The 14254-nt window shown below is 38.2% G+C and overlaps 1 protein-coding gene across 3 annotated transcripts in view; it reads left to right on the forward strand.

The window, feature by feature from the left end:
• The window catches only part of CNTN1 (contactin 1), a 209817-nt gene that overhangs the window by 69606 nt on the left and 125957 nt on the right, over nucleotides 1-14254 (forward strand). The window lies entirely within an intron of this gene.

Consider the following 14254-nt stretch of genomic DNA (forward strand, 5'->3'; position numbering starts at 1 on the left):
CCTCGAGAGGAGGGGAGAAGAAAAGGCAGTAAAGTGGAGTTATTATCTCAAATTAGAACATAGCTGGAGTGTGGCGTATAATGTCAACACAGTCACAAAATAGGGAATATAGTTTGTTTTGTATGACCCAGCGTAAGCAATGCCATGGCATGTTCAAGATGTTTAAGTTTGTGCCATCAGTGCAGATGTGGGAAGAACTGTTACATAAACTCACAGGGTAACAACTACATCAGGTACTGGGCTCTACCTGTCCTGGGGACAGGTCACCTGCTGCTGCCAGATAGCTGAGTACATGGCATACAGATAAACTTCACAGTCTTGGCAGTCACCTTGTTTTTCTTCATGAAGCATTTATGTCAAGTCTGGGAGCTGTACAGAAGTGCACAACCAGTGAAATGTCCTTCACTGGTTGTGTGTGGGTTTTTTGCTTCCATTTGGTTTCTGCATCTAGGATTAACCTTCAACCTGATTGAGTCAGGCAATCCACTTAGGTTCCACTAGCAGTGCGCTGTTTTCAGCAACTCAACTATAATTTGTTTTAGTACAGTTAATGATATATGTAATCAAATTTTCTGGTACTGAGCTATATTTAATAGAGTTGAAACATCATGCAACATGTAAACCTTAAAATGGTCTTTACATCTTCTAGTTTCCTGCCTCCTCAATATGATGTCCTTTTGTTCTGGTTGTTTTATATGCTCCAGGTAGGCAGAGGGAGGTGGTATGATTTGAAATAAAAGGTTCTAAGTATGTAATGTTTGAAACCCATCAACATTACTTTAGGAACATCAGTAATCTAAGTGTGAGGGCTAATTGAAAATGTGTGTTATATACATGGGAGGTGGATAGATGGGAGATGGGTGTCTCCAAAGGCTGGACACTGAGATGGAACCTGCACTTAAAATTTGGTAGGTTACAATATAAAATTGTCTGGAACATGGACAGAGCATATGAATTGAGATTTTATGCGAAGCTTGTCATTGTGTATCATTCCTAATTATGCTAGATTAATTTAGAAGGAGAAATCTGTCTAGTATAGCACAAGAGCCAAAAGGCATTGGCAGGAGTTTTACTGTCAGGTACTGCTGATAAATTCACTGTACTCTATGCATAAAATTAAATGTTTAAATCTATAACTAGAGAATATAATAGGTCTGACATAGGAGCAAAAGGAAAAAGTAAAAGGAGAGCATGATCAAATGTTGTAGAATAAAAAGGCAGCGAATTGTTCATGTTGTTATCAAAAACTCCTGACAATTGGTTTCTTCGGAATTTAATCTGCTGCAGCTAAATGCAGATTAAATTTTATTACAGAAATTCAGATACTCTTCCTTGACCACTGCTGCTTTCCTGGTTGGTGGAAAAAAAAAGGAAGGTATGTGCTTCCAAAAAGCCTCATCTCAATTTAAGGCTGAACACTATGACTGGGGATATTTTGTAAATTGTTAGTATACTGAAGAAAGTCTTTCGTCAAAAGAGAATATATTTCCATAGGGGACTCAGAGGTGCACTGCTTCTTTTAAGTAGATGGATTAGATAGCTTTTGGGAATCTTGACATGCTGTGACAAGCTCACAGCCTTAGAGGCAGGCATTCTGCATCAGGTAAGATAAAAGGGGTTGGATCCCATCACAGAATCACAAAATGGTTTGTTGTGGGGGGGGACTTCAAAGATCATCTCGTTCCAACTCCCCTTTCTCCAGCAGGGATACCTTCCCCTAGAACAAGTTACTCAGAGCCTTATACAATCTGACATAGAACATTTTCAGGGATGGGGAAGTGTTTTCTCTGCCCAGTTTCTCTGGGCAATCTGTGTCAGTGTCTCACATCCTCACAGTAAATTACTTCTTCCTAGTATCCAATCTAAACCTACCCTCCTTTAATTAAAGACCATTCTCCCTTGTTCTGTCACTACATGCCCTTGTGAAAAGTCCCCTTCTTGCTTGCTGGAAAGTGCCTTTGGATACTGGAAGGCACTATAAGGTCTCCCCAGAGTCTTCTCTTTTCCAGGCTCAACAGCCCCAACTCTCACAGCCTGTCGTCATAAGGAGAGTTCTCCAGCTCTGTAATCAACTTTGTGGCCCTCTTCTGGACTCCTTCCAACTGGTCCGTGTTCTTCTTGTGTTGGGGACCCCAGAGCTGGACACAGTGCTCCAGGTGGGGTCTTAACCAAGCAGAGTAGATGGACTGCCCTTGACCTGGTGGTCACTCCTCTTTTGATGCAGCCCAGAACATGTTTCACTTTCTGGGCTGCAGGTACACATTACTGGGTTATATTGAGCTTTTCGTACAAAAACATTCCTAAGTCTTTCTCCCCAGGCTAGTCTTGATCTATTCTCCAGAAAGATTGCATAGGCTTGGCAGTTTGTCCATAACTACTGTGATCAGCTCTTACCCAGTCCAAATGTCACCAAGATGTTAAATAAAATGTGTTTCAGTGTTTCTTCCTTTTCTTCCATAAATTGCAACTGAACATCCAGCTACCCATCCCAAGTCTTCGTTTCTGAAGGAGTTTTTGTAACTGCTTCTTGGAGAATGTGAGTAAAGAAAAAACACATTTCAAAATCAGATATGGAAAATCTTGTTCAGGATTTGGCTTCAGGTCAATCACTTAAATCTTGGCCTTAAGTACCAGATATGGATCCTGTGATCATCTGGCTCTTTGCTGTATGTTTGTTTTAAAAGTCCTTGTCTCCATAATGGATCTTTTTCCTTCTAAATTAGTTTCTATAAAAGTTTTTCATTTTACTTGGTAGGCTCTTAGCAGAAAGCAGCTCCTTGGAGAATGTATGATAATGGTGTAATATTGAGGCAAAGTTCTGGCAGGATTTCATGGACTACTTTTATAATGCTTCTACTTGACTTTCCCATTATAGGCTTAACAAAGCCAAGATTATCTTAAGCGTGTCAGTCCTGTTTTAATCCAGTTGGTTATTTTTATTACAAATATTAACATTTTAAAGTGCTTTGCTGGATTGGGGCCCAGATGATTGTTACATCTTCCAAATTAAAGCTTCTATGATCATCATAATAAGGGAATTATAGCAATAATTACGAATGAGTAGTATTACTGTGTAAATTTCCCAGTGAGTCTAACTGCATATAGGAATTAGAGCATTGGTTCCAATAGTTTATAAATGTGCCTTAGCAATCTTACTGCAGTTTATTTACTTTCTTGCTTACCATTAATTATTTCTATTAAAAATAAATCCTTTGTGACTTGGAGGTGGACTGTTTGGATCATATGGGAGTAGATAATAAATCTTCAAAATGTTCCCTGTTGAGGAAAGCAAGAAAGTCTAAGCAGCCTGACTTGACCTTTAAAAGGTAAAAATCTTTCTTTCCAAATCTAGGAAGAAAGGCAGCAGAGAAGTTAGGAACTTTCAAATGTGTCTTGGATCAAGGTCTTTGTGTTAGTGAAAAGGAGAATTTGTGAATAAAAATGAATTTACATAGTAATAAAACCAAGGCCAGATAATTTTGAAAAGCTGATCCTACTTTTTGGTGAGCATTTCTTTGGCTCATTAAGGTGAACCTAGAAGAGACGTGGTAGCACTAACACACTTGGTCTTTCCTGGTGGAGTCAAGACTCTTGACTCTCCATTGTGATAAACATGCAGGGAAGAGTCTTTACTGCAAGAGTGCATTGCTGCAGTGGCACTTTTGAATGCTGAAGCAGTCCAGTGCAGATCTCATTTTGCTTGCATGGGGTGCTATTTAGGAGTCTTTAACTTTTATTTTAATAAGCCTAGGATAATTGCAAGGAAAATTCTGGATGTCAGCAGCTAGGAGAACTCGTATATTTTCTTCATCCAGTTTGATGATGGAGAGCTCATGCTCTTTCTCCTAGCAGCAGATTCTGATAAAGTCCAAGGTGTGGGTGCCAAAGATACGATCACAAGTCCTAAACCCCAGCTCCCCATGCCAGCAGTGCTCTCAGTCTGGGGATGATTGGTGTCCAAGAGAGGCTTAATGCTGTTGTGGAAGGACAGCTGTGATGGGCATAGAGAATGTGGCTGCCTGGAGTCACATGTGAAGTAAATCTCATATGTTGTATCACGCAGAGAAAGAGAAGTAGGCAAGAAATCAAGAACCACAAAAGCTGGAGATGCAACTAGGTTTTAGTTGGGTTTTTGTTTGTTTGGTGTGTGTTGTGTTGTTTTGTTGGTTTAGTTTTTTTTTTCTTAAAAATGGTTGGAGTCTGAATCTTTAAATGAAAACCCAGAAAAGTGAGCTGGTTTGGTAAGAAGGGCAAAGGCTATCACAGGGCAATGTTACAACTGCTTGTACTGCCCTATGTCTAGAAATGTTTTTGAGGAATTTTGTGATGAACACTGTAGGTACTTCCCAGACGCATTGCTAAACTACAGAGAGTGGTATGAGACATTTTCTCCAGTTTATCTTTGATGGTTTTGTTGTCTGATGTTAATGTCATAATAAATTCTTGTATGTTTCCTTTTAAAGCAACAGTGGTGTTCATTGATATCTCAGCTTGTTTTTATGGAGATAGCAGATAAACATAACTAACTACTTTTGTGATAAGCATAACTAACTACTATGGAACAAACATTTCCCACACTACAACAACCCTGCAGTCCTGCTGAAATTTATAGAAGCTGCCAGTATTTCAATGGCAAAATTGGAGCCTGTAGGTTAGAAAACAATTTTTTAAAACCTGGCCACAGTTTTAAGCTTCTTTAGTCACTTAAATGTCACTAATTTGTGCTCCATATTTTTTGCAGTACAGCAGCAATTTTGTTTTATATTAGGAAATAAGAGGAAGTTACTGGTAAGAGACATCTATCAGATTTAGTGCTCCTCTTACAAAAGATTACTAGCTTTTTAAGATGTGATAACATATCAGTAGTCTGGAAATACACTGGTAAGATCAAAATTGAATTGGTTAGAGGATTCCTGTCCTTCATTGTCAGGTTATCTTAGAATATTATTCAGTCTGATAGGAACAAAATCTTTTACATGCTTCTTGGCAGAAAGTACACTGAAAACAAGGGGAAGAGGTGGCATATGGCCAATATCACTTTTAAGTTCAAGAATAACTTAATTTGCTCTTTAGAGTCAATGATTATATTTATATTTAATTCTCTAATGGATAAATTCTGTTATTTACTTTTAAGGTTGTATGCCTGCAGTTGTTTTATTTTAGCCCATTCTCATGCTGGAAAGAAATGAATAAATTCTGTGAGAAATTGGGTGAAACTTCAGTATAATGAAACTTCTTAGAACAGGTGGGCTATATCAGTGACATTTAGATAAATCTTTAGTGCCAGATGGTATATTTGTGATTTATTTCAGGATTTGGCCATAGATTCATTGTTTGTCAGTACCCATATACTGCTGTTATAAATAAAAGCTTCATATACAGAATGGAGTCCATCACTTTCTGTAAATCCTAAAAATTACAGCCCCCAAACACTCAATTAAGCTAACACAACATGATAGTACCTTTTGATATTCTTCAGAAGTTACTTTTCATGTGGGGTAGCTAGAAGACCTGCATATTTGTACTTTTTATTTATATTGCTACTTTCTTTCATAGATGCTTAACGTGCATGTCCATTAAGCTGTTCACTGCAGTTTCCTTTCCTTTGAAACATTCTGAGCATTTTTCTCTCAAAAATACAGTCTCTGTATGCCTGGTAATGTCTCAAGTGAAAAATAACTAAAGAACTAACAGGCAACTTATGTCAGCTCAGAGGCCCAAATTGTTCCATTTCAATTATTCATCTCACTAATTGGATGGAGAATTATAAGATGGACAACTACAAAAAAGCAGTAATTTAACTGGTTTAGATTTTTTTTTTTTGAGGGAGGGCCGGGCAGAAGGTTCACTGTTTTCATATCTTCTGCAGCCCATAAGGTGCAGTGTCTAGTCTTATAGTGATTCAACTCCTATGAAACATTTGCTGTATTTGTCAAGGAGCTGCGGTTAATTTTTGCAGACCTCAGTAATTGAAAGAATATTTGGAAAATTATCTTTAATTTATCTTCATTGGACCATCCACACTTCAATGCAGATATTTTTCTCTGCAAACAGCAGGAGAATGTTGCAGTCCTTCAACCATCCCATCATTGGCCATATACATAAAAATGCTTGGTATTGGAACTATATTGTGTGTATTTTAAAAAATGGTGAGCATTTAAATGTATAAAAAAGAGGTATTTCTGATACTAGGTCATCATTTTTCATTTTGATTTTTGCTGCTAAAATCAGGTAAACTACAATCTGCAGTCATTGGACCAAAAAGTATTATTCTTTCAGAATTAGACCACACCCATTCAAAAGTATCCTTTATTTGTTTTTTACATGCTTACTGCTTACTCATTCAAAACCAATATTCCTACAGTGTATCCTGTGGTAGCATTTAAATTTGGGACTAGAAACTGAGCTCATGCTTCCTCAAAGAAGGAATTCCCAATTGGGAATTACGTTTTAGTAGCATTGCTTTAGCCTCTTCTAAAACGAGCAAATGATCTTGCATACCCTGTGTAGTGGTTGTGCCCCCTTATATTTTGTAGTTTGTATCATATGTTGTGCTTCTCATAAAGTGATGTCTGCTATTCTGTTGTCTGTTCAGACAAAATTTCAGACATTAGTCTCTTCATTCAGATTTCAGCATCACCCCATGGAAATAGCCTATTCTGTGTGTGATTGTGAAATCTGCTTTTTGTTTAAAAAAAAAAATCACATAAGGACCCCCAAGAGTATTACAGTTCAGGGAGAAGAAAGTAAAAGTCACGTAAACCAGTTGCATTGATATAGGTTAGAAAATATGGCTTAAAGGAAAGAACTTGATTCCCATTTTTTATAGAGTTTATAATCCTGGTCTGGCATAATTTTGTGTTTTCCCCCAAAGGTGAAAATTTACATATTTAATTGATTTTTCCACTAAATTCTCACTGATAACAGTTTTCTCTTCTATTAATTGCTAGGCTCTTCCCCCTGCAATCTGTGATGCATGTTTAGAACTCCTCATTTCATATTATCTCTTCAGTTGCAGTTAGCAATTTCTCACAGTGCATTTCTAAGGTGGAAGATTAAAACACGATTGTTCTTGATTTGGGAATACATATTATTGTAGGGATCCTTCCTAGGAGAACCTAAATGTCTGATTCAGTTTTTATTTGGAGGAACACGGTTGTTCCCAATCTGAAAAGACCTTATTTTCTCTATTTTTATTTTTATTTTCTCTCCGGTCAGGCAGAGCTAATGCTGTGTGTTGTGTGATGGAGCTGTTGATTCAGAGAACTGTGAACAAACATAGATGAGAAAGTCAAAAGCCATGCTCTGGCAAAGAGAAGAAAGAGCTGGTGGTGAATAGCAAAGGATGATTGTCACTGACAATACAGGCTGTTGGTAGCACAGAAGTGGGAGGCTTTCTGCCTATTTTGTGTGACTTTTTGCTTCTTTACTGGCAAGCTACTGATCTAGATTGACCTGCATTTGAAAACACTTGGTGGTACTGACTGAGAAGTATGTTTGACATGAGGATAAAGATTAAATACTGGCCTCTCATTTCAGTTTTCCTGGATTTTCATGCACCCAAATGATATTCTATGCTGCTTATTAGGAATCCCATTGACATTTTTTTCATTCAGAAGTGTAGTATGACGTGCAAAACTAATATAGAACCGAATAAAATTAAGTGAGCAAATAATGTATTTCTTCTAGTGGCTTGCTGTAAGAAAAGGCATGCTTGTTTCCTCCATCATTACAATGGCAAGAACAGCAGTCCACCCTGAAAAGCAGCTGTAATATGCTTTCCCTGAGTTTGCAGACTGAGTAGAAAACAGATAAAAATCCAAATGTGCATATTCCAAAGTGAGCAAGAGAAAAAGCCTTCTATCATGTACTTTTTCATAAGTATTTGCAGAGAGAATATTAGTTGGTATTTCAGTGGTTTGGCATCTGAAACACTTTTTCAGGGCACCAGATCCCTGTGGCGAGCATGCTGTTCCCCAGATTTCTGGAGTTGGCAGGGTGTGTGCAGCAGAGGCACAGTGAGACAATGGGCACTGTCAGCATTTCAGTCTCACCCTTCTGACACGTGCTGTGCTCTGGGGAGGACCTCAGGCCTGCCCCGTTGCAATGGTCTTATCCAGTGATCCAGATCCACGGCTGCCCTGGCTGCTGTCAGCGCAGTCCCAAACTGCTCGTTCAGGGGCCATGCACTTGTTTCTCAAAGGCGAGAGCTGCCTGTGGCCCTGGCTGCCTGTGCCCCTGCCCTTACCCAGTGGCCCCCTCCCACTCAACCCCAGCAAGATATTTGGATGCAGCAGTTTTTCTCTTGTTTGTATGGTAAAAGGCTTGTCATTAAAGCATTTCAGTCGGCTGGAAACATTTATTGGCTTGAGCTTCATGCTTAAAAAGACCTGGCAGCCCTGTACTTGTTGCTATGCTCTGCACAGGCAGTGGCCCTGAATTTTCACATTAATGGATACTTGGCTTTTTCTACTTTTCAACAAAACACATAATTCAGTTGATTCCTGTGGTGTACCCTGAATTTTTGTAGGTCCTTGGACGAGTATGTGGGAAGGAGTCTGGCTTTAATGCCAGGCAGCCCAACACCAAATTGCTGCCGGGTCAAGCATTGGCTTGCTTTGTTTTAGCCTATGATGTAAGTTGTTTCTGTGATTACAAATAAAGCAAAAGAAGGGAGTTCTTAACTAATGACAGCTAGAACAATCAATCCAGAGGTCAGGAACATAATAGAAGAAGCATGCATAGTAGAGTGCAAAACCAGCAGTATTGAAGATACAGGAAAAAAACATATCAAACAGATTGTTTCCTGTGGGAATCCAGGGCATCCCTCTGGCTGCCCTGGAAGGTCTGAGACTCTGGCAGGGGGTCAGAAACCCCCCTGTACAGAGTACCAAGAGACACTGTCTCTGATCTCTGTCCATGGAAAAGAGTTTTCAATCTTACAGGATGAATTACAAGCTCTGAGTGTTTGATATAAGTAATAATTAGTGTGGCACGGGTGCAAAAGTAGAATTTTAGGATTCTAGATAAGGGGTTCAAAGGAGGCAAAATGGAGGAAACTGGGTGTGCCTTGTCCTTTTTCTTCATGTTTTCCATGTTTTCCTGTGGTGTTGGCATTTTTCTATTGGTTTAGACTGGGGACACACTATTCAATGTAGGTGATAGATACTGGCACATTATTGTAAATATAGCACACGTAGTTTCTGGTATATAATGTTTGTAACATCCCACTGAGGGGCAGAGCCCCACACGCTGCCCTGCAGGGCAGACCTGCGGCAGGGCAGCAGAACATGTTAGAGATAAGCGTGAATAAACAACCTTGAAAACAGCACAGACAATTTACGACTTCTTTGGAAGCAGGGCTGAAAAACAGAGGCTTTCTTCAATCTTGGAATCATTTAAATACCACAGATTCCGTCAGTTTCCCAAGTTCAAAATGTATGAAGAGGTTCAGTTGCTCTAAAAGTTGGCCAGCTGGCCTGAGGACAAGGATGTGACCAAAAACGCACGTGAAGAGACCTGAAAAAGTGAATTTTCACATCAGTATTACAGACACTCTGTGGAAGCATCAACTGCAGCAAGTCATGCTGCAGTTGATGTTAGCTTTGAATCAGCAGTGATTTGAAGTAAATCACTCTGTAAACGTTGTAAACCATTTGGAGGGAAGTTTTGTGTGTTGTATTGGATAGAGCCTTTGTTGCTGTTTGAGTGCAAAGGCCTAGGAGAACATGAAAGTAGTACTCTATAGTTCTGTATCTGTAACTGGCTGTTGGAGCTCTCAGGATATTTGTAGTGGCATTTTTCTCAGTATATATGGAATCTCTTTTACACTTTAAATATGGCTAATAAGTGTAGTAGTCTGTTGTACTAATAACTATGGTTACTATCTTAGTTATAAAACAAAAGAAGACCAATCTAAACTATAAATAAATAGTGTGATATTTTAATTCTGTGCTATATTACAGAATACAGTATATTATATGTAGTAGGGACAATCATGTTGGCATGCAATTTATATAATTGCATTAAATGTCATGATTGTTTTTGAATAATATTTAAAGAAAACATTTTCATATAATTAGTAGCATTGACATCTTGGAACACTAACAAACAGTAAAGCAGAACAAGCAGTGGTTTTGTTGTTGTATGTGTTTAGGTATTGGTAGTAATGTGGTCCACAGAAGATCAAGGCCACATTTTCAGCTTAAATGACTGATCTGCAGTCTTGATTTTGTTCAGCCTCATATGACTTCTCAGTAGGAAGTGGGAGCAAGCTCAAATTCTACACCTGACTCCATACGTTCTATTGCTCTGTGTCTTCCAGTACTTTCCATTATTGTAGTGCTGAAAAGTCAGAGTCATCAAACAGAGATCCCTTTGAACAAACAAGAAGTTTGTCTCTCTCTCAGTAAGAATTACTCACAGTAGTTATAAGTGGAAGTATAATATAAAAGGCAGAGACAGATGGGGAATTACAAAGAAACAACAGTAAAAGAAAATCAACCATTGAGGATAGTGGTCTTAGCTTTTCAGAGCGGCCTACATGCTGTCAATTTAATTTGCAATTATCATAGCTAGCAAGATTTAATGAAGGATTTGAAGGATTTTGAAGGAGGGGAATGCAGTAATTGCAGGTGTTGCAGAGTTCTTCCAAAGTGTGAAGTGTAATGGGAGGAAGTATAGAAGTGGTTCACTGAAAATTTAGCAAGGACGTAATGAAAAATAACTTGCAGATTAACTATAAGTTGGTTGTTCAGTGCCAAGTGAAAATAATAATGAGAGTGGTTCATGGAACCAATGTGAACTTGCTTTTATTTGACATACCAAAGAAGTGGAGGCAAGGAGAGAAATCACACATTGAGAGCAGCAGCGCTCTGATAGGGTGCTGTTTTTGTCCAGGACAGAGGACAAGATTTTGGATTAATTATTTTTCTGAGATGATGAGAATCTGGACAAGGGTATTAATTAAGTGCATATCATATTTATATAAGCAATATTATGCAGAAAGATTTTTCAAGTCTGAATTTAATGATCTAAGGATGATTTGGGTTAGAGATAGCATTCAGACTGTACACAGTGATTCAGAAAGGATCTGGTAGAATGAATTTGTGGGGGTGGGTAATGAAAACCCTAATTTGTCTATGTGGAGCATAAGTTGATGCCTGAATTTACAGTATAAGAAATACTGTCTGAGATACAAATTTGTACAGAAATGAGGTAGTATTGAAGTAGAGGTACAGCATCTAAAGAGGAGATAGTAGTCGACACTGTGTCTACAGATGAGATTGTACTACAGTAAAATTTTAGAAGGAAAAAAGATGAAAAAATTCTCCAGAAAGCATAGAAGAAATGATGAAGTTATTCCTTTGAATAACTTCCAAAGGAGCAGTTAGGGATATCAGGATAAGACTGTGCCAAGGCAGCCAAAACACCAGAAGTAAAAACTCCCAAACATGAAAATTATTGGCATGTCAGGAAGAATGAACATGAGCCCACTTCCTGAGGCCTGGATAACTGCAAATGATAGAGATATAAAGAGTTCCATTTGCACATTTTTAGTGCAAAAGGTAAAAGCCATCAAGATAGAACATCAGGATTCAAAAGTGCTATGTTAATGGTTGGACTTGAGAATCTCAAGGATCTTTTCAACCTAAATGTGTGCGTGATCTATGCATCAAGGCTGAGGTTAGACCATAGTAAGAGAGAGTAGCGAATGAAAAACAGAGTGAAAAACTAATTACAGGAATAAAATTGAGTTGTAAGATGTTTATAAGAAATGGCAGCATTAAATGGTTTTTTGGTCTCAGAATATACTCTACTAAAAATGGGATCCTGTGATTCAGAGTATGTGACAGTCTACTGCATAGACTGTCTTAAAACCTTATATGCAATGAGTACTTTCCCTGTTGCAGATTGAAGAGAAAGTTCCCAATTCTGGAGTTTCTACTTTGAAAGGGTAATTTTCCAGGAGGGCTTGGGAGGTTGTGTATTGTTCCAGAACTGTTTTTCATGATGAACGATAAATCTTTGTATTTTTTCTTGTGGGTTTCTGATACCTATCTAGGCATAGTGAAAATGAGAATGTCTCATTTACATGAAAAGTGTGGAATAGGAAGAGCAAAGCAAGGAGAGCATGGCATTTTCATTATCTCCTTTTCATCATTAGCAAATCAGGGAATGCTAAAATTACAATTAAATTCACAGAGAAAGCAGTCAGCATGGATTGTCATATTGTCACAGCTTCTGTCAGCATGGATTGTCAGATATTTTTGTGGTGCCTAACACAGTGAAATACCTGGGCAGTACTTCAGTGTAATGATACCTATAACATTCCTATTTATGTTTGCGGATGCCAGTAGCTTCAACTAGTTTGTCCAGTTTCTATCTCTTACCCGTCTAAATTGTAAAACCCTTCTTATCTTTTTTATTTTCCAAAGAAAGTGTGCTAGTTTCTATTTGTATTTTTCATGCATCTTAGGAAATTCTCTGATAGATGAAATTCTCTTATTCTTCAGAGCTTCTAAGTCTTCCTCTGAGGAACCCACTATATTACATACAAATTCTAAAATACCAGGCAAATGCTGCAGACATTCTAATAATGTCTTTTTCCACACAAATATTTAACTGATGTATTACAGTACCAATACAATCACATGGAGACACTTTTCATTTCAAACTTCTCCAGAAAGCATAGAAGAAATGATGAAGTTATTCCTTTGAATAACTTCCAAAGGAGCAGTTAGGGATATCAGGATAAGACTGTGCCAAGGCAGCCAAAACATCAGAAGTAAAAACTCCTGAATTCAATGAGTAGTTTAACTTTATCTTATAATAAAATGCAGAAAGTTAGTGTCTTTCTTTCAATGATCAAAATTCATATTCTGGACAGAACTGTCCAATATGGCACTTGTGTTGTGGTATTTACATATGAAATCAGGTTTAAGCAATTGCTCATTTTCTTTAAGGAATCCCAGACATAGCATGAATAGGGAGAGTGATCCTGTTCCCAAAAGTGCTGTGTCTCCTACCCTGTGTCCAGGAAATCATCTTGTTAAACCACGTGAAGGGGAGATACAGTGATAGAATGAAATGTGTAAATTGAGAAATTGAGTGCTCTACATGTTAGTACCTAGATGTGATTGACATGCTCTCTGCTATTAGGCAGAAGTCTAATCAGCAAAGTCCACAAACATAAGAATGATTCAACTTGCCCTTAAACAGACCACAAGAGTTGAACAGGTTCTGTCAGATTTCTGACAGAGAATGGGCATCTTACTCTTGCATGGGCATGTGCTGCTATCTGTCCAAATTTAGACATCTGGCGAATGCTCCCAACATAGCAAGTAATGGGAGATGCCCACTGTAATGGTAAGTGCAGGATGAAGTAGTCTGCAGTGCCTACACAAGCATTCTTTTCCCAGTAAACTTCTCACTTAGAATTGATTAGAGTAAAACCAGAGTGAACTCCTAGGGATTACATGACCTGGGGCATGAATCTCATCTTTGTGAGATTTATTTCCATTCTAATCTGTTTAATAAAGAATCATGTGCACAACATCACAGTTTCTGTTATGACTTGTAACTTCCAGCTTCATGCTTGTCAGAGATTATTGTGACCCAGCACTCAGTATTGTAATGGGTGAAGAATTTGACAAACTAAACTTCTGATCTTGATGTATCCCAAAATAGCAATTAACTGCTGTTATATTATAGCTTTGGTAGCTGTTGAGAAAGGATGTACCATAGGGTCATAGGGAATTTCTGGGAGATACATTTGCCTTAGCATAAAGGAAAGCAGTTGGCTCTGGATATACTAAAAGGTGATTGCTTTGGTGAGAGGCAAACAATGAAAAACTTCTTCCCGAATTTCTGTTGAAAAAGCCTCTATTCATTCAAGTTTCCAGACTGTATGCCAAATCCTGTTCGCTCCAGACAATTTCCATTAACTTACTTGGGAAGACTCTGAATGTGTACAATTGCAGGAGAATTGATACTTTAGCCCAGATTCAGGTTTTCATCAATATGCGTCTCTGTGCTTCAGTTCCATCAAGATTTTTTGTTTTGCCAGGAATAAATTATTATTGTTATCTGAATAACCTCTTGAATATATTTTAACAAACCTCAGTAAGAGTTCTTTATGTTAGTGATGATGATGTATTTTAGTGATTAAGGAGCAGACCCAAACTGTCAAGGGTAAGGAATAATTCCATGGCTTTCATGAAACTACAGGTCTATGTGGTTCACACACCAGTGT

The sequence above is a fragment of the Taeniopygia guttata genome, chromosome 1A, assembly GCF_048771995.1.
Source record: "Taeniopygia guttata chromosome 1A, bTaeGut7.mat, whole genome shotgun sequence".
Taxonomy (NCBI): Eukaryota; Metazoa; Chordata; class Aves; order Passeriformes; family Estrildidae; genus Taeniopygia; species Taeniopygia guttata.